This window comes from Simochromis diagramma, unplaced genomic scaffold (genome assembly GCF_900408965.1).
Source record: "Simochromis diagramma unplaced genomic scaffold, fSimDia1.1 OVJJ01000603.1, whole genome shotgun sequence".
NCBI lineage: Eukaryota > Metazoa > Chordata > Actinopteri > Cichliformes > Cichlidae > Simochromis > Simochromis diagramma.
This window is the reverse complement of record NW_024387414.1, coordinates 13,200,983-13,222,696: the sequence shown is the minus strand read 5'-3', so window position 1 is coordinate 13,222,696 and position 21,714 is coordinate 13,200,983. Positions and strand designations below refer to the sequence as shown.

Below are 21,714 nucleotides of genomic sequence, written 5' to 3'. Positions count from 1 at the left end.
ACTGAAGTTTTTTTTTACCTCTCTTTTCAACCAACGGCAGTCACTCTCCTCTCCAAATAACTTCTGCTTAGCTTTCCGAGCTTCCCTCGGGTCCTCTTAATCAGCGGTCTCCAACCTTTTTTGCGCCACGGACTGGTTTATGCCCGACAATATTTTCACGGACCGGCCTTTAAGGTGTCGCGGATAAATGAGGGAGGGGCTAATAATCGGCTCAGTCATTTTTAATGATCGTTGAAAGCCCAGATCGTAATCGTGATTAAAATTCGATTAATTGAGCAGCCCTATATGAAAGTCTTAAAATGTGGGGGAGGATGAACCCAGACACAGGGATAAAGATATGCCAGATAAACTTAGGACATTTGTGCCTATGTGGTATATGACCTAACCATCTGAAATGCCACCTGTGAGGTGAGAAGAGGGGTGGAAATTAGAGAGAAGTTACACCAGTTAACAGAAGCAACTGTTACTTTGACTGTTATGAGGGGAGTAAAGTTGGAACAGTATATCTGAGTAGAAACGTGGTCTGAACAAGGACAGAGCAAGTCTGTGCAAGTGCAGGGAGTACTGGAGTGAAAGGGAATGGGAAAGCACAGCAATATCCTTTATATGATAACAAGAGATCAAGTTCACAAGCTGAAAGAGCACGCTCTTACATAAGAGTTGAAATTGTAACCCATAACTAAATGCACACCGGCTCTAGATCAACTGGTCTAGAGCCCAGTTGATGACCAACTGGCAACCACCAGTTGCTAGGGAGAGTGGTGGCTGGCAGTCACTGTGAAATCAATTTCAGAAGCCCCAGTCATGCACGCCTAGGGACTGGTCAGTGACTCCCTGTTAACCCCCTGGGTTCTACAGAAAAATGTGTATTTTCTGACTAGTTAGTGAGTGGTTGTGGAAGGCTGGTTACTGTGCAGGGGTGAAGCTGGTCACAAAGAGGTTTAAGGTGCTGTTGTGAAATACTCCCTGCGATTGCTCACTAGCAGATTGATGAGGTCACCTATAGTTTGCAAGGAGGATACCAATTTCTCCGCAAACATTCTCCAACTAGTTGTTATACGATAGTGAAACTGTGAAGAGCGTAGCATGAATTGAGAAGAGAGACTGTGTGCTTTAAAAGTAAAAGGTGTGCTATCTGAATCATGTTGATTTAATTAGTAAGGCACTTTTTGCTTATAACTTTTACTTTGAAAGCAAACATTCTTAATTTGCAGCTGACATCAAATTTTTTCAGTTTCATTTAATTAGTTAGCAAGTTGGCTACTGACAATTCAGTTGTAGTCTATACAAACTACAGGTAACTGTGGCAACTGTCACAGCAATTACAGAGAGCTTTTTGGTGCAGTTTCATCTTTGAAGTCAATTTCACCCAGTGACATCCAGCAGCCTTTAACAACCACTCGGCAACTGGTCAGTGAACGCACATTTGTCCCTAGCGACTGGAGGTTGCCAGAGGGTAGCTGACTGCTCTTGTAGGCCTGGATTGAAACACATGAATAAAACTTTCACTTACAGTATACTACATCATTTTTATTACTACATTACTCACTTCCTCTCCAAGTCTGCTGACTAATTTGCATTGCATTGCTGTTTGCCCACAGAACTTTCCACTCCCAGCAGCGCATTTTCAAGTATGTGGCATCGCGCTAATTTGCCCTGCTTAGTAAATATGGCCTTAATTGAGTGTGTAGCTGTGTGAATATGGTAATGTTTAAGATATGTGCATACGTTGAGACACAAGATGCTGTTGAGATTTCACAAAACAAGGCAAAAACTTGATTTCCAACTCATCAAAACCTAACAACTCCCCTCCCACACACACTTTAAATATACACTCAGACCCTGAAGTCCATCGCACATATTGTCAAACAAATGTTTTCACTCACGCTAGTGTTGTTACAAAACATCAACACATCACATAAGCAAATATAGTCTCTCTGTCGCAGACCTGTACTTTCTCTTCCGTACTTCAAACACACACACTGGCACACACAAACACACACACACGCACAGGCCTATAGCATTGCGACAAAGAGATCAGAGAAACGGGCAGAAAATAATAGAATCTTCATCCCAGTAATCCATATTCATTCTTCTCATCCCTCCTCGCCTCATTCCTCCCTCCCTGCACGCCACGCTTCCCCGTATCTGACATTCAAATGAGTTGTCTTTTCTCCCTTGTTAGACACACACACACACACACTCACACACGCATAAATGCATAAACACTCACAGTCTCGCTCTCTCTCTCTCACACATGCACACACCCACCCAAACATACACACACACATACTCATCCTCTTTCTTGGATACTTTCTGCCCCGTTGCACCCGTGATGGCAAATTGAGCGCCTCCCATCTCTCTCTCTTCCTCTCACTCACCCCCTCTCTGTTGACTCCTCTCATCTTTCCTCCATCTTCTTCTCGCCTCTGCCCCCCAGCCCCTCCAGACCCTCTCTGCCTCATGGTGATTTTACCACAGTGGCAGGTAGGGTTGGATCACAAGGCAATGAAGGGAGGGAAAAAGCCTTTATGTGGTGAAGGGGTGCGTGTCTGACACACACTTAATACATCTCACTCACTGCTATACATTTTCAGAGGAACACCAAATAAAGTGGAAGAGTTTCTGTAAGAGGGAAACCCTACTGGAAAATTTTATATAGCAAAGATGGGGATATTTTTTTTCTATCTCTCGATCTATCTATTTCTCAATCTATCTATCTTCCTTTCCTCTCCATCTGTCTGTCGTGGTCCTATTAGTGGAAGATGAAGGTGTGATCATGGTTACTGTGTGCTAACAGGGAGCGTGCTGCCACGGATGACAAATATTACACACACATGCACACACAGGCGAGCAAGGAGAAAACACTTGGAAGATTTCATCACTGCTTGTAATTATGATCCTGTCAAGTCCACAATGTGGCAATCCATAACGACACATGCACATGTGGACACACTCATACTCTGTCATGCACACGCACGCGCACAGAAACGAACAGACACTTAACATATCTATTCATAAGTTCTCATATTCACACTCTGAAAACATACTTATTATTCAGTCCTAAGTACAGCAATATACACAGTCCTAGACAAACAGAAACTGGCACAAACACAGACACAACAAAACAGAACATAGTTCAGTCTGTAAGAGCTGATTGTGCTGTTATATTTCACAAGATAAAAAACATATCAGGGAAGCGTAAAATATAGAAGTGTAAGAATAAACTGCAGTGGCTACGAGTAACAGTGGGTTTATGTTTCATTCTGCTGGGATAATGACAGTTATTGTGTAATCTTATTAAGTTGCACTAATTTTTTTTGCATGGAATTGCATCTGGCCACACAGCTATGGCTGGCTGTGTGTGTTTGTTTTTATATTTAGGTGTGCCCATGTGTGAGTGTGATGACATCTCTGTCTCTAGTGTTGACACTTCATGTGTCAGGGGAACCTATTAGAGACCCTCACAGCCTAACCCCACACCTGACCCCACCCTGATGTATGTGCGTGCATGTGTGTATCTTCTTTTTCTTCAAGCCACAAATGTTGCTATTGTGTTGTCTATTTTTCCTTAGTTTTCTTCATAAAATCTTCGGTACACCTGTCAGTGATATTTTATTTAATTGCACGATTTAAAACATTTCCAACATATTAAAAAGTTAAGGCTTTCTGTCCAGTAGATGTGTGTGTTAAATTATGTGTAAGATTGTGTGGCTTATGCCTCTGAACTTTCAAACAATCCTGATGTCTGGGATCAGGTCTCTGGTTACCCCTGGATATCTGACCCAAAGACCCTATTGTCACATATAAATCTACTGGGCAATGCTGGGAGTGTACTGGTGTGTTTGAAGTATGTGTAAGTACACGTTTTTGTCTAAATGTGGGTGTGGGAAAAGTAAAAGAGCGAAAGAAGGAAACACAACGAGAATCTTCAGAGTTTATACTTTTAAGTGTATGTGTGCTTATACTTTTTTTTTTCTTGCATTCCCTTCACTGCATGTTTTTCTCTTGAAGGTCACTGAAGAATAAATATCAGTTAGGGAAAGGCTTCTTGCTTGTATTCTTAAGCAGCTGGCAAAGGAGAATAAACAGCACTTTTACCACACGTAGATAGTGTGCAAGGCTTAATGTGTTGAATGTCAGTGGATATCAGTTGGCAGGTCTTGTGCCGCACTCTGCTCTACACAGTCAACACTGCATTTAACCCCTAGATGACATTAAGAACTCATAAGCTCACACGTGCGCTGTGTGTGTATGATAGCATATGTATAACTATGCAGACACTGAAAATCCTTTTTTCTGAGATGGGGAACAGAGAGACAGAATTGAAATCAACACATGTACTGTATTAGATATTGTTATTAAATAATATTTTACCAACTTACAGTGATTCAAACACATCAGGCATGAAAAAGATGATAAAGGTCTGAACACTGGGGCCTTTGGATATGCTGCCGGGGAAAGAATATATTTAAAATCCAGGCTGCACGATCATGGCCAAAGTTATTATCATGATTATTATCAACACTGAGATCACAATTATTTGTCAAGATTATTCATGAGTTTTGTGACAAAAATATTTTTATTGGCGTGTCCATGTGGTGTGACATTCCTGCTAATGTACAAATCTGTGCATCAAAATTTGGTCCTCTTTACACACTTAAATCCAGCTGATCCCTTAGACAACCATTTTTAGACACTTATCTCTGGTATTTGCTTTGGTGGTTTTAGTGCATTTTGGGGAGTTTGATGGATATGCAGATATGCATATTCCTTGTTAGTACCTCTAAATCTGACTTCCTTCCATATAGTCGATGATGATCCGCTTAGAGGGACATGCTCTTCAAACTGCGTGATGCGAGGAAGAGCTGTGACTGTCACCTGATTGTGGTCAGGCGGTTATTTAAGGTGTGTTTCATTTGCTTTTGATTTGCATTCTATTGGTGAACCACACATTTTCAATATTGCTTAATCACGTTGTTTTAAGTCAAAATCATGACTGAGGCTTAAATTCGGTTAACTGTGCTGCCTAGTGGCAGTGGCTTTCAGGCTGATGCGATAGAGGGGAAAAAACAACACAATAAACGTAATCTTATGTTCCTTTTTAGGTCATATAATATTTTTGTGATCATTTCAGTAAAAGTTGTGAACTGAAATATTCAGATTTGGTGTATTTTACTTGCAAATTTTAAATACACAGCAACAATGTCATAACCAGGAGAGATTCAGTGCTCTCTCCAAAGACATTTGATCAGGATTTCCATCCCAAAACTTGAACTCATTGTAGACCGCATGTGACATCTGGTTTGACACATTTGACTCTGTGTGAACATGTGTAACTTTTTCTTAAACAGTTGTTTTTGTTTTTTACTTTCCCCACTTATATCATTATTGTACTTTCTTTTTTTTTTAAACTGGAAGAAAAAAGTTGTCAGGGTGTTTCTCTCTGGTAATAAGCTCCTGTGATCATTAGGTAAATGAAAACAATAGCATCATCTTAATAAGCAGCTTAAAACAATCAATCCAAATAATTCAAGCATGACTTCTGTTTTTTTCCTCCTGCTAATGACTTCACTAACGTACAACCGTTCTCAGTTCATCCCTCCTTCTGTTCTCTACCCTGTCTCATTTCAACATTCATCTTCTCTTACCATATCTGTTTCATACCAAATTTTGCCAGTTTACTCAGTGTTTCCCTTCTTAAACCTGATTTCCTCTCTAAGTCTCCATTGCTCCTCCAAACTAATTCACTGCCACCCTTTCTCTTCTGTCCCCCATCTCTCCCCATTCCCCTTTCCCTCATCCTCCCTGACAGAGACACACACATGCCCCTCTTCCTGTCTTGTCTCTCCGAACTCGCTCAAGCACAACTAAGCCGAGGGTTTGAGTCCCAATGAGAGCGGTTAGGGCAATCAGAGCTTTTCACACCCTCTGATGTTCTTAAAAGGTGGAGGGATCAGACGCCCCCGCTGTACCACGGCACTTCGCTGACATAGTACACAGTCACAAACACACACGTTCTTACAGACACGTGCGCACACTCACGCACACACATACACTCAGAAACCAAGTCAAACGCTTACATACCCAAATGACTGCACAGATACTCACAACATAGTGCAGCACACTCATGCATCCACATTCACTTGAAATCCAACATCCATACATGCACAAAAGGTCACATGAAGACACAGGTATAAAAGCACTATGATGAGCTGGCTAACAGAGCATACTGACAAACAAACAGCAAAACAACAATATTAACAGCAGAATTTTGGCTACTGTTTGAAATCAGTTTCAAATTTTACGTCTACTAAATAACACTTCACATTAGAGAAGTGCCCTGAAGAACTGTTTGGCTTTGCAGCATGATGAGTAAATGTCACCATGCCATAACAATTTTGCTGTGTATATTTGTGAGCGTGTTTCAGTATTACTTGAGCTACCTAAAAACAGACAAAATACTCAATGTAACCATAGTAACATCAGTATTTTAATTGATGTTTTTAAATAGGAAAAAATGCAGTATGCAATACACAAAGGAAGTAGACCAGCAAGGTTTCAAGTGAAAATGTTTGAGATAGTCCTTCCTGGTGTATCATTTAGGTCTGTGGGATCAGGTGTGCATGATGGTGTGATATAGAATGCAGTTAGGAAACTGAATGTACAGCTCCACGCTCCCCATAATGCGGCAAAGAGCAGTGACGCTATCAATTTACACCGTAACGGACAACACAGTCACTTTGCACCAAAGTGAAAGACACCAAGACACACACAGTGAAAGACACACACAGAGCACAGGCACAAAGTTCAGGGGGATTAATTCACTGCATCATGTCATCAATCCTACCTTACCCCCTACTGTCAGAAAGGGAATAAAAATTTGTAAAAAAGGAAAACTGAAGTGTGGTGCCCTTAATACAGTGCTAACAGCTTCACCTTCTCTCCTGCTTTCTTCCCTTTTTTGTTACCTATTTTCTCTTTTTAGTTTTACCTAATTTTCTCCTCCTTTCACTCTCTTCTACTTTTCTGTCTTCTGTTCATCAATCTACCCTCTCCTGCAGCCTCAGCCAGTCTGCCTTGATGAAAGGAGGCTCTTAGTCACATTGGGGTCAGTTTGTACACAAACACACACATACACACACCTTCATACACAAGAAAAGGGTCATCCTGGCAGGGTTACGCTGCACAAAGTCAGCTTCCCATAATGTGGCTGCTGTCGCCTGCATCACACCCTCATGATCCAATTAGGAGCCTCGATTCCTCCAATCAGCTGCTGTTTCAACCAACGGGGTAGGCGAGCAGGAAGAGGCAGGCGGGCAGCGCCAATCTCGTAAGTGCTTTTAGGGGATTAGAAGGGTGGAAAGTGGAGAGGGAGGGGAACAACTCTCTCCTCATCCTTGGTGCTCTTGTTTAGTTGCTAAGATCAGAACACTACAACACCCCTTAATTTGTCACACAAGTTTTCAGTGCAATGGCTGCTCGTCCGAAATAGAAGAAATCAAAGTTGAAATTGTGAGAAGAAAACATATACGTTTCGCAATGGGAGATAATTAGATATCTAGGGTGACTGTGAGTGGAACAAAGAAAGGAAAAGGAAAGAGGGGGTTGTACAAACGAAAGACAGGAATTAACAAAACCTTTAATGCATCCAGAAATTAATTTAGGGTGAGAAGAGGGCGAATTAAGACTCAGGAGGCGCTGCAGTACCTTTTGGCCTTGTATGATCTCTATGGGTTCTAGTAGATACACTGAAAATATGAATTATATGGGATAAATGTATAACATATTTAAATCAAATCATTTTAAACTACTGCTTTGGTAAAGTGCTATGAATACATTTCTGGGGTCTTGAGAATCACTGTACATGCACAAAGAATGTCGCTATATCAGTGTTTCCACACATTAATTTTTGCAGTGCAATAGCTTCTGGAAAAAGGGAAATAAATTGAGAGCGGGATAGAGAAAGACTGAGAGACAGAGAAAAGTCTTGATGAAGTTCAGATGCTTGTTATCAAAGCTACTAAAGAGCACAGAACACCACAGACATAGTAAAATAATCACTGTTTTAAAAACAGGAAACTAATAGACCGCAGGGGATTATATAAAAACAAAATCCAAAACACATCTATCTATGTAAATATGAAGACATATTCTAAAAAATAATGCTTAAAAAAATAAAAAAACAAAACCCTACACACATCTGGCACACGACAACCTTGCATGCCTCATGCTAATTGTGTAGCCTGTGCAGCAAGTGAACGTGTTATCTCGTGCTATCATGTGTTCTCTTAAATAAACAATTTAGTGAAAGCCAATATTGAGATCTCTGAAGAAAACAATAGATGTTTCCTTCCAAGGCTTTTAACCACTATCCACAGATAAAGCAAATTATTTGCACACAAACTTCTGTGCGTGTAAGACAAAGAAAGAGTGCAAGGCATAGAGGCACAGTACGTAAAAATGAGTGTTAAAATATCTTTAGTCAAACATGTACTATCTATAGTTGATAGCATGCAAAGTGTTTTTTGTGTAATTACTGACCTCTGTCGAGACATGCACGTATCAAAACTACGCCAACAGAGCTTAAATCATTTTTTGCTCCTGAACTGTAAGTTATGCTGACCTGTAGTTACATAATTAATAAAGTGACAGATCGTAATGCAGTTAGGTCCTAGGAATCACATCCAAATGTGCTCAGGGTGCCTTCAGTTACTGTGATCTTTTTCATTTCAACAAGCCGCCTGCTGACCTGAGATCAATTATATCTGTGGAGACATTCACAAACAGATTCAAAACCTTTTTGTTCATACAGGCCTACACTCAATAGATGTGTGTGTGTGTGTGTGTGTGTGTGTGTGTGTGTGTGTGTGTGTGTGCGCATGATTTTTTGTTTTTATTTTCTGTGTTAAGCACATTGAATTTATTTTCCTATTAGAACAGAAATCCAGTAATCATGAATAGCTAGGTGCGATCTGTTACAACAAGAAAATACAGTAAAACATGTTTCCTCACAGCTCTGATTCAGCATGACATTAAGCTTTAGTTTTAGTCACCATGTCTAAAATATAAATGCATAACAGAAATCACCGGGTTAAATTTCTAGCAGTAATGAAAAACACTGCATGAACAATAAACAATTTCTATCATTTCAACAACAAAGTGAGTCCAGTTTAAAACTATGTGTGGACACCAAGTGCCAACCTGATTGTTCACCTCAAAAGCCAATCTCCAGAGATATACCTCAGCAGGCAAAATCTGTTTTGCTCTTGCCTTTTTAATGAAGTGCTAACAGGGTCATACAGTTGCGGTCAAGATATTTCTCAACTTCAACAAGTTTCTTCTCATTCATTCCTCACACTAAGTGAGGAGAGGGACCAAAGATGAGTCGGGATATACAAGCAAAAAGGAAGCAGAATAAAACAAATTATCTAGAGACTGCAATTTTGGCCTAAACTGCAGCAAACTGTTACACGTCGGTCTTTTGTTCACCTTGAGCCTGTACAATGTCATTTAAATTATGTTCTTCTCCAAAACTTGAAAGGTTTTGGCAAAAACTATCCTTATCCTGATCAGTCATAAGAAAAGCAATTATTAACCAACATTAATTGTTATCACAGTTAGTAGGCAGCAAGTGGCCTGCTTCATTATCAGTACTGCTTGATATCCAACTTTTTTATTTACTTATAAAGGTCAGCATTGTTGTGTTTATCTGCATGTTTGTGTTTTTCTGTATGTCTGTCGGTATAGGCTTGTACTTACCACTCTGCAGGTTTTATCTTTCTCCTAAGCGTTTTGCTTGAGGCGTCAGGACCTCAATTAAAAAGAACTGCTAGTAGCAGTCATGAGCTTGATGCACACACACACACACACACACACACACACACACACACACACACACACACACACACACACACACACACAGACACTACATCTAAAGTATGAATATTTCACTATATCTAAGTCCCTTTACCTTGGAATGACCTGATTGTCCCACTATATGTGTGTATGACTTAATTTCCATAGAGGTATGTGGAAGTGCATTCAATCTAGTGCTTGAGCAAATACATGGAAACTAATACAGGCACAGAGGACTTGGTCCAATGACATGGAATATTTAGAACATTAACACTCTCCTTTTTGTTAGGTTTTACATATTGGTCTGTTAATGATGCAGTGTTTGTCCTACATTCTCCACACTGCATGTTGAAATACATATAGAAGACATAATCACACCACCATCTTCACCCACACTTTAAACATTCCCTAAATAATACTGAACAGTAAAATTTTATTCTTAGGCAATAAATCAGTTCATTTATAACGAATAATACATTAAATCAATTAAGGCAATAAATCACAATAGATTCTCTCGTTCTGATATGCTTCAGAAACAGGAGACTTCAGCTGTGCACTACACAGTTAAAAATCACTCTAGAGCACTTTATCTTACAGCACTTACAGGCAACTGCGTTGAATTTTACTGTGTACTGCTTTTTGTCTTTGCGTCCTTTCAAACAGCAGCCAAATGATATTTGTACTTTTAGGTATATTTTAACAGCAACACTGAGTGCACACACACACACACACACACACACACACACACACACACACACACACACACACACACACACACACACACACACACACACACATAATAAAATAATTAAATTAACAGGGTGATCCCTTTTTTTCTAGTTCCTCTGTCTCTCTTTCTCCATGGTCCATGGCCCCAGTAAAAAGTGTCTCAAAAAAAATGTTACACACATTCTGTGTGTGCATTAATCAACTGTGGCAGCCACTCTCTCTCTAATTACCAGACTTCTAAAACAAATTCCCTCACTCGCCCGAGTTCAGGCACATGTAAAATCAGGCAGCACGTGTAGAACAAGTAAGATTGTGAAGGAACGTGGTTTGTAGAAGGCACACCATGTATTAGAATTCAAATGGTTTAGTTTAGGACCGGATAAAAAGCAAGAAGTACCTTTAAAGTGAGCAAATTACGGTCGTTCCCACTTCTTTCAAAGTAAAACAACAATATAAACAAATAAAAAAAGACCCCACAGCTTCCATTCTCTCAATATTGCTGCTACCAACCATATCTGTGTCCTCTCTGTCCCTTCACCCTGTGCTTGCCAAAACACTTCGCCTTCATGTTAACAAGAAAAACAAATAGACCCAGTAACATGAAACCTCTCAATGACAGTTACTCAGGGGTTCTGCTAGTGTATTATAAGACTGGCAGCATTTCTGTGCACTATTTAGAGTAAGCACAGTAGATCATTCACAGTTATGTGTGAACAAGGTTGACAAACAGCAGATTTTATGCTGTTCACTGCTATAGCCTATGTTAGTTGCTCTTGATATTGTCTGCACATACCCAGCCCAGCTATTCCGTTTGTGCCTGAGACACTGCACTGTAGTGGGCAGATCGATTTAATAAAACAAAACGGAATTGCAACACACTAATTCAGTCTAATATTTGGATGTATTAATTTGGTACATTTTTATTATAAGTAGACAAACCATGTTTCAGTAGAGTTAGACATTGGTATCAATTTCAAAATCCTACATCACCTCATTCTCAAGTTATTGCATTCATAAGATTTTTGACTTGACTCCTGACCTTGACCTTGAGGTCAGAGTCACTGAGATTCAAACTCGTCTGACATTTTTAGTAGATGCATGTATGATATTAATTTGATACTCCGACGTTGCCTCATTCTGTCACCGTGGGTGATTGTGGCTAAAGAGTTGGGAGTTCGCCTTGTAATTGGAAGGTTGCCGGTTCGAGCCCTGGCTTGGACAGTCTCGGTTGTTGTGTCCTTGGGCAAGACACTTCACCTGTTGCCTACTGGTGGTGGTCAGAGGGCCTGGTGGCGCCAGTGTTCGGCAGCCTCGCCTCTGTCAGTGCGCCCCAGGCTACATGTAGCTTGCCATCACCAGTGTGTGGATGACTGGATGTGTAAAGCGCTATACAAATACAGGCCATTTACCATTTCTCGAGATCGCATTCACAAACTTGGTTGTCCAGCACAGTGAACAACCATACCCCATCAGTCTTTTACGGTTGAGGGGAAATACTTGAACAGGTATATCCCTATCACAGTCTCAGTCTGAACATATACAACAACAACAAAAACAGCCCACCTTGACTCGCCATCCCCTTCATGGATTTAAAAGACTTTTCTTCTCATTTGCCCTAAACTTGTTCAGGTGATGGGTTGTAAAAGGCACCATACTTTTTGCACATGCTTCTTCCTATCACTATGAAAGTTGGATATTAGCATCTACAGTATACCCCATCCTTCATTAGTGACCACATGCTTATTTCCACCCTTAATATGTGTGGAAAGTGCTTTCTTCATATCTTCTCATGATTGTAAGTGGCTAATCACATTTTATGCAGATACAAAGAGCTATTGTCTGTGAGTCTGACTCTGCCTACCATCCTAACTTGCTGCAAGTAGAATTTGAACTGGCCAAGGCATTCAAGCATCAGTCATGGATTCAGATGCCATTCAAGGTACGTGAAGTCCAGGAACTATAATAATACTTACACCTCAAATGCACCATTTTAAGTTTATGGAAAATGTATCAACTTTTCTCATTTTCTAACACTGTGTTAAGAAATAGACAACATCAGTACTTCGACGTGAACACAGGCTAACTAACATTCCTCTTATATAAGCCACCTTATCAGGTTGTGAACTTCGCGCCATATGAATGTGTTGTGCTGCTCCAAACAGGGTTTTGGTTTTAAAAAAAAAACAAAACAAAAACTGCTGGCCTTTATTACAGCGAGCAAATTGAAAAGATGTCAGAGGTGGTAACTCAGAGATTTTTTTGTAACCGGCTCTCTTAAATATGCATTCCTGGGAGTGTTTTTCTCAATACCCACAATGCAGGGAGGGGAATATAAAAATTAAGCTAGCAAGCAGATATACTAACATTTGTGACACACAATTAACTGTTAACGGTAACGATATTTAAGACAGAAAAAAGCAAGTCTTATATTTTGTGCTTAACAGTTTAGTTTTTGCTGTGCAGATGGGGGATTGCAGATTTAAGAGCAACTGTAATGTTCATTTAATTTATTTGGAACACCAGAAAAATATGTGATAAAAAGTATAAATTACCAAGCCTCAGAATTCTAAACTTGCTCAATTAACTCAGAGATGACCTGGAATCTCTAACAAAAAGGATTCATCCAATAACAATGGCAACAAAATTTCTTCCATGTCTTCAATTTTTGGTGTCAGGTTGTGCAAAGTGATATGTCTGGATGGACATCAGGCATTGGCAGTCTTAATAAAGAGTTGGGAGTTGTTTTTTATCCTCTGAATTGATTGGATAGTTTTAAGGTGCCGTATGGTTTTGTTGTGATCAATGCAATTACATGTCTACATTTTAAAAACACACTTTCTTAATATTTCATTCTGTTATAATTTCAGGACCATGGACAGTGCACACAGGTGAACCTACACAAATTCAGCTGCATACACTTTGACCAGATGTGAGATATGTATTTTGTCTCCATAACTTCTTTGTTTTTTCAACCTGGACACTTTTTACTTGCTTTCCCACATCCCATGGACTTTTTTTTTTAGAAGGAATGTAAGTATTATTCATCTGTCAAACAAGTTAAAAGGGTGTGAATAGCTTACAGTGCTACAATTATAGAATCCTGTTTCAATTATAATGATTCTTTCTGCCAAACAGTCGGCCTACATTCAACATATACTGCTATGACCTATATTTCTATGCTTTTAACAGGTTAAGCCAGTCCTGCTTGTCAATACCTTTTCTTAGTTTGTAACACTTGTACTGTTGGAAGGTTTGGCATGTCATACTGAAATTAACTGACTGCGCCTGTATGTAGAAAAAAGCGCAAAATTTGTAAGTCACCTGTAAAACTAACTTGGTGATTGTGTTGACATATTATTTTGCACCATTTAGTAAATCTGACCCATCGTGTTCACTTTTCAATAACTCAACCCCAGGTTTGTTTACTTCTGATGTGAAAAAAAGTATTTTGCTGTGCTAATCTATGGCCAGCAGAACCTACTCTAAGGAAGCGCTGCTATCCATCACGACTGTTATTATTCCTTGCCAGATCGAAGTGGCATCTGAGGATGCTATCCTTTGAAAAATCTGTCATCTGTTTATACCACCTGTTAACATCACCAAACACTTGTCTAACAGCAATCAGAAAAGCTACTGAGAACACTTTACCTGACATTGCACATAGAAGGATGAAAAAAAAAAGGAGAAAAATTTAACAGGGCAAGAACAATCCAAAATCTGCACTACTCACCCATCCACCACTCTCAGTCACATTCAAACTGACAAAGGCTGGAATTGTGAAATAGACATTTGTAGTTTTCTGACTGATGAATATCCATTCAGGATTCAAAATTCTATTCAGAAATAACATGATGCTCGAAAATTCCTCCACACATTAGGAAGTGCCAAATGAAGAGAACTGGAGAAAGTGAGAGAGGGAGATGAGTATGTGTGAATAAATGCTACATATGCTTCCTTTTATATTTAAGTGTGTCTCTGTCTGACTGTGCCAAGCACAAAAATGATGGTTGGCACAGTGGGGGCCAAAGGGTTTAAGATGCTGGACTCTTGGAACTGACTTCCTTGAGTCTTGTTGGGAATCCTACTCATGTGTTGTGTTTCCCAACCATCTATCCCCTTATTCTGTCATCTTTCCAATCTGTGCCTCTAATAGCCTACAAAGAGAAAATAAACATTTCAAAAAGAATCCATTACATAAAAATCTGTATTAATAAAATGAATGATTAATTTAATGACAGAATGACTGAATGAATGAGCTGAGAGCTCCGCTCTTACCAGAGTAATCAGCCTATTGATCAGCTCAGCTTTTCTCATAGAATTGACCATTTCTTATAGATGGTCAATACTTGGGCCACTTAGAGGTGACTAGGCAGTAAGAAGTCTGTTGCTCCTAATGAGCGTGGAATTGAGTCACATTTCAAAGAAAGAACAACATAGTGACTGTGTTCCAAGTTCTCCAATCATGTCTTTTGAGTAGACAAAAAAGGATCACTCACTGATTTTAATAAATTACTGTCTTGCTCTATCATTAATGGAAAAACAAGTAAGTGTAAGTATTTTCTTTTAGTACTATGCAAGTGCAGATTTTATACTTGATCAATTGTGACAGCCAAAAAAACAGGATTAAATGCAGAGGTTAGGACACACACACACAGCTGAGTGGTGGGAAGGGAAGGGAAACTTGAGTTGAACTAAGAGTGGGATGACAGGAGTCCAGGAATAGTGGCAATCAATGGATGGAAAGATGGATGGATAGAGGGAGGAAAAGAAGGTGGGGGGGAAGTGGGAGAGTTGAAGGGAGAGATGAGTGGTCTCCTGGGTGGAGTGGTGATAGTCTTGCTGTGTGTCTGTGAGACCAAATCCTTTCCAAACTGAAGGGAGAACAATAGGAGGAGAAAACCCACAGGTAAGGGAACTAAGGGGGAGGACACGAGAACAGAGGAGAGTATTGTGCATACTGATATATGTATCTTTATTCAAAACACTATGAAAAACGTCTGGAGGCCACAACTTTTTTATATTGGTAACTCCTAAATATTTATTTATCAAAGTCAAGCACTACTTCCCAGCAACTCTCATATGTCTACTTTGTTATTAAGGATTTCAAGGAGTAATTAGAGCAGATGCACCTTGCCTTAAAAAGGGCAGAGTGGAGGTTTCTGGAACAACTTCACCTACTTCCAAGATACATGGAGAAAAGCATCAGCTTCAGCAACACTTTATTTAATTGTGCATTTCAGCTTGTGGCCTTCATCGTCATGCTCATCATCAGAGTTTAAATATCATATATACAAATAAAAATAAACACAACCAATCATGTACATGAATAAATAAATAAAAACAGATAAAGATTTTTTAATAAAAAATAAAAGAAAAATGATGAAACACTAAAGTTGTGCTTTATCATACAAATAAAATATAGTGAAATAATAAAATTATAAAAGAAAATTAGATTAAAAAGACATTTATTAGGAGCCACTATCTAAACTTCTTAAATGATACTTCATTCATACATCCTGGAACAAACTTTAAGATAGAAAATCCATCCTGTTTTTCCTGAAAGAACTTCCATTACTTCCTCCCTGGTTGAAGTTGTCCTTCATACCACATGTGTTGCTGGCGCATTAACCTTGTAAAACAAGGGCTAAAAAGCCAAGAGTGGGAAAAAATGTGCAGTTTTATCAAATCTAATTTTAGGCTGAAAACAAGCAGTGGTGTATGTCGGCAAATCGAGGAATGGTGCTAAATCTTACAACACAGAATTTCCTCTGAGAAACCTAATTCACACCAAGTATCTGCAATCAGTTAAAATTTATGTCTCAAAATTATGATTCTCAAAACAAACATTGCAATAAAATGGTATTAATCTCCACAAACACTGCCTGTACAAGGTCTTAAAAAATAGACACGATCTATCAAGGGTAAAGCAAACAAGAGACATGTGAAGAAGCGGCATAAGTGGTGCTTTTATGAAACTCATGAGTTCCCAAGTAAGGGTAATTTCTTTCATAAGTAGCATGCACAACCACACAACCACAATTACTACACACAGAGACACACACATCACTAGAATAGCTGTAAAAACAGGTATTGATGAGAAGGCCTAGTCAATGACCATCAGAGGAAAACAGAGACCGCCATTAGCCAGCCAGTCAATTGCTAAAGCATTCTGGGTAATTCTAGCGCACACATACACCCAGACATGGGGATACACACATTGACAGCAAGAGGACACCCCTCAGGGACATCTTAACCACGTACACACATATACACACACACACTGAGACAAAAATTAAGGCAGGATGGCTTTTATACTGTCATGCTCTGTCCTTTCATTTTTCTATCTTGTTCTTTTTCCTTCATGCTCTTTATATCTGCCTTACTCTTCCTCTGCTTTTTAGCTGTTTTTTAGTCACTCCTTCTTTCTCTCACACCCAATGTCTCTCTCAGGGGTAAAGTGGTTGTTGGTTGCTCCTAGGGGGTCTTAACCAAGTCTCATTAGTGCAATAAAGTAGTTTGTGTGTGTGTGTTACTGTGTATGTGCATGAGTGGTGGTGATGATTGTGCATTAGCCAGCCATCTAATCAATGGGAAAAACCACTGAGCCCGGGTCCCTGCTTATGTTACCATCAGAGCTATTTATACGGAAACACACGTGTCCAGACACGCAAAAATCACAGCATATGGTTATGTGACAGCCATACGCTGTCACACAATGATACGGGGAGTTTGACTCATGCCTTTCAATTCATACTCAACTTCAGCTTCAACACGACAAAATTTCTTTCCACTGTCTCACCCTCCCTCCGCTCCTCTCCCCCACTCTTATCTGTCTTTTCTTGTGGGAGTGAGACAGATTAACGTCAATGCTGGTTTTACTTATCATACTGTAGCCAGCACAACCCTCCAAGCAACAGAATGGGAGCAAACTGCAATACAATCAACACTGGGTGCAAGCAAAGTTGTACTACAACTGCACGACACGTGCAAACACTGCATGGCAACATACTGGTTGGCACCCTTTTACTAATGTGTGGCATGGTTATGGTGGTTGGTTTTACTGATAGATTTAGAGCTGCCTCAAAATGCCAGCTTGATTATCTTGGGTATTTTGAGGTTCCTTCTTTCAGACCTCAAAGTCTCCAATTACCTATGACAAATAAGCATATACGAGCAATATACAACTGATGATGATAAAACAAACAGCTCTTTTGTCCACCTATAGGTTTGATACAATTTCTGATATAGATGAGTTTCTTCACTTTTTCATGCACACAAACACAAACATTAACACACAAACCGTTAGAGCTTAATGAAGCAGAACTCAGCCTGGTGCCCATTAGCTTCATAATTAATAATTTCTCCCTGCCTCCTAACACACTTATCAACTTGCAGAGGAGGTTGCATGCATGTGTATGTGTGTGTAATTAAGTGTGTGGGGTATGTGTGTTTGTTTGTGCCTGCCAGTGTCTGTGCACTTTGGCAGATAAGAGATGTAGTTGGTAAGGGAAATGGCATATGCATGCAGACATGATCGTTTGCATGTCACTGTTATGTGAAAACCTTCAACTCGATTCAAACTACCGGCTTTTAAATGTTTAAAAGTTGACACTAAATTGATGGACAATTAATGTGAAAACAGTAGCAAAAAAGAAGCAAATTATAAGCAGAACAGTCTTAAAAATTACATACATGAAATTACATACCACCGTGGAGGGGGATCCATTGTGTATTCTCCATTTCCTCTTTCTCCCTTCTACTTGGAACTTGTTTTTACTGCTATGATCTATAGATTGTCCGAAACGTAAAAAGAGACAGCGAGACAGAAGGAGAAAAGCAAAGGGAAAAGAAAGAAAACATGAAATTGTTAGAGAGCAATATCATAGGCCCTCTTATCTAATTCAACAAACTCTATTCCTTCCTTCCTTCTCTTTTTTTATTCCGTCATGTTTCCCCCATTCCTTTTCACTGCACTCACTCTACCTATATCCCCTTCTTCACCTCCCTTCTCTCTATCTCTGTGAATAGAACATCAAAAGCCTCTGAGTTAGATGGGGAATGACAGTATTTGCTATTGGTATGCAGGAAGACATGTCTGCTCCAAAGTGTTAGTCTAAAGGCCTCGGCTAAGTGTTTGTCAAGACATAAAGCCATTGTTCTCGTCTCCTCTCCTCTCAGATCTCAGACCTCTCCCTTTTTCTTTCTCCATCTCCTTTTCTCGCACCACTTTTGTACTTTGATGGAACATTTTACTTCAGTGTGTGTGTGTGTTAAGTGTATATATATGAGTCTAGTATGAGAAGGGTTTGTGTGTGTGTGTGTATTGTGTGTGCCACTGTGCCTTAAGAAATTAAGCACTGCCGCACAAAACATTGCTGTTTATTTTTCATAAATTTAGATATTTCCATAACAAGCTGTATCCAGTAAATTAACTACAAAAAAGTGTAAACCTTGAACATACGCTTACTCAGGATAAAAAGATTTCCTGGTAAAACTTTTTCCTCACCTTTCTGGCAAACAAAGGAATTTAAATCAAAAATAGAAAATAATTAACCAAATTACCTGTTCATTGCCAATATAAACAAACAAATCATTCTAACATCATGGTATAACAACTTTCCAATGTTTATTGCTTGCCAGAATCGTTTACATTGGATACACACACACACACATATATATATATATATATATATATATATATATATATATATATATATATATATATCCATCCATCCATCCATCCATCTTCATCCGCTTTATCCGAGGCCGGGTCGCGGGGGCAGCAGCCTAAGCAAAGAGGCCCAGACCTCCCTCTCCCCAGCCACCTCCTCCAGCTTATCCGGGGGAACACCAAGGTGTTCCCAGGCCAGCCGAGAGATATAATCTCTCCAGCGTGTCCTGGGTCTGCCCCGGGGCCTGCTCCCGGTGGGACATGCCTGGAACACCTCACCCAGGAGGCGCCCAGGGGGCATCCTTGTCAGATGCCCGAACCACCTCAGCTGGCTCCTTTCGATGTGGAGCAGCAGCGGCTCTACTCTGAGCCCCTCCCGGATGGCCGAACTTCTCACCCTATCTCTAAGGGAGAGGCCAGCCACCCTTCGGAGGAAGCTCATTTCTGCCGCTTGTATCCGCGATCTCGTTCTTTCGGTCACTACCCACAGCTCATGGCCATAGGTGAGGGTAGGGACGTAGATCAACCGGTAAATTGAGAGCTTCGCTTTTACACTCAGCTCCCTCTTCACCACGAAGGACCGGTGCAGCGTCCGCATTACTGCAGCTGCAGCCCCAATCCGTCTGTCGATCTCCGGCTCCCTTCTCCCATCACTCGCGAACAAGACCCCGAGATACTTGAACTCCTCCACTTGGGGCAGGAACTCATCCCCGACCCGGAGTGGGCACTCCACCCTTTTCCGGCTGAGAACCATGGCCTCAGATTTGGAGGTGCTGATCCTCATTCCCGCTGCTTCACACTCGGCTGCAAACCGTTCCAGTGCGAGCTGGAGGCCCTCACCTGATGAAGCCAACAGAACCACATCATCCGCAAAAATCAGAGATGAGATTCTGAGGCCACCAAAGCGAAAGCCCTCCGCCACTTGGCTGCGCCTAGAAATCCTGTCCATAAAAATTATGAACAGAACCGGAGACAAAGGGCAGCCCTGGCGGAGCCCATCACCCACCGGGAACGAGTCCGACTTATTGCCGGCAATGCGAACCAAGCTCTTGCAACGGTTGTATAGGGATCGAATGGCCCGTAGCAATGGGCCAGACACCCCATACTCCCGCAACACCTCCCACAGGACACCCCGAGGGACACGGTCGAATGCCTTCTCCAAGTCCACAAAACACATGTAGACTGGTTGGGCAAACTCCCATGCACCCTCAAGTATCCTCGAGAGGATAAAGAGCTGGTCCAGTGTTGCGCGACCAGGACGAAAACCGCATTGTTCCTCCTGTATCCGAGGTTCGACTAGCGGACGAACTCTCCTTTCCAGCACCCTGGCATAGACTTTCCCAGGGAGGCTGAGGATATATATATATATATATATGTATATATACCGTTAGCACATGATTCTCCTTATGGGGACCTGATATGTTTAATATGCTGCTGAGAATATAGCCCAGAAGAAGCATATAGTATAGCTTTTATTTTGGAAAGAGCCATTTCTCTGTAATAAACTCTCTTTTCCAAAGATGAGTGTTTTCTCAATCAGATAGAATTATTATTTTATCCCTTTGTTGTTTCGGCAACATTAAATTTAAAAACTGTACGTTTGAGTTAAAATATATATTTATAATTTTAATAAATGACAAATTAAAAAAGCATGAAAGTTTTTTTTGTATCGAAAAAATATCGAACCGTGACACCAAAGTATCGAACCAAACTGAACCGTGAATTTTGTGTATCGTTGCACCCCTAATATATATATAGCTCTAGAAATACCAAGGGCTCAGAGAAGAGCTCAAGAAGATGTGGAGGGTGAAGGTGACGGTGGTCCCAGTGGTAATCGGGAGGCTGGGGTCTATCACACCAGGCAAGACCCCAGGTGCAGGCTGTGTAAAGATGCCCCAGAGACAATCCAGCACATAACAGCAGGGTGTAAGATGCTAGCAGGCAAGGCATACATGGAACGCCATAACCAAGTGGCCGGCAGAGTGTACAGGAACATCTGTGCCGAGTATAACCTGGAAGTCCCGGGGTCAAAATGGGATGACCGAGCTAAGATCCTGTGGGACTTCCAGATACAGACGGACAAAATGGTGGTGGCTAATCAACCGGACATAGTGGTGGTAGACAAACAGAAGAAGACGGCCATAGTGATCGATGTAGCGGTCCCGAATGACAGCAACATCCGGAAGAAGAAACACGAGAAGCTCGAGAAATACCAAGGGCTCAGAGAAGAGCTCGAGAAGATGTGGAGGGTGAAGGTGACGGTGGTCCCAGTGGTAATCGGAGCACTAGGTGCAGTGACTCCCAAGCTAGGCGAGTGGCTCCAGCAGATCCCGGGAACAACAGCGGAGATCTCTGTCCAGAAGAGCGCAGTCCTAGGAACAGCTAAGATACTGTGCAGGACCCTCAAGCTCCCAGGCCTCTGGTAGAGGACCCGAGCTTGAAGGATTGACCGCCCA

At 40.7% G+C, this 21,714-nt stretch overlaps 1 protein-coding gene across 2 annotated transcripts in view; it reads right to left on the bottom strand.

The window, feature by feature from the left end:
* Positions 1-21,714, bottom strand: part of esrrga (estrogen-related receptor gamma a) — a 156,518-nt gene that overhangs the window by 95,282 nt on the left and 39,522 nt on the right. For both annotated transcript variants that reach the window (XM_040011288.1, XM_040011289.1), the window contains one exon: positions 18,294-18,373. The gene's annotated coding sequence lies outside the window, so the exon portion shown is untranslated. The remainder of the gene's footprint in view (positions 1-18,293; positions 18,374-21,714) is intronic.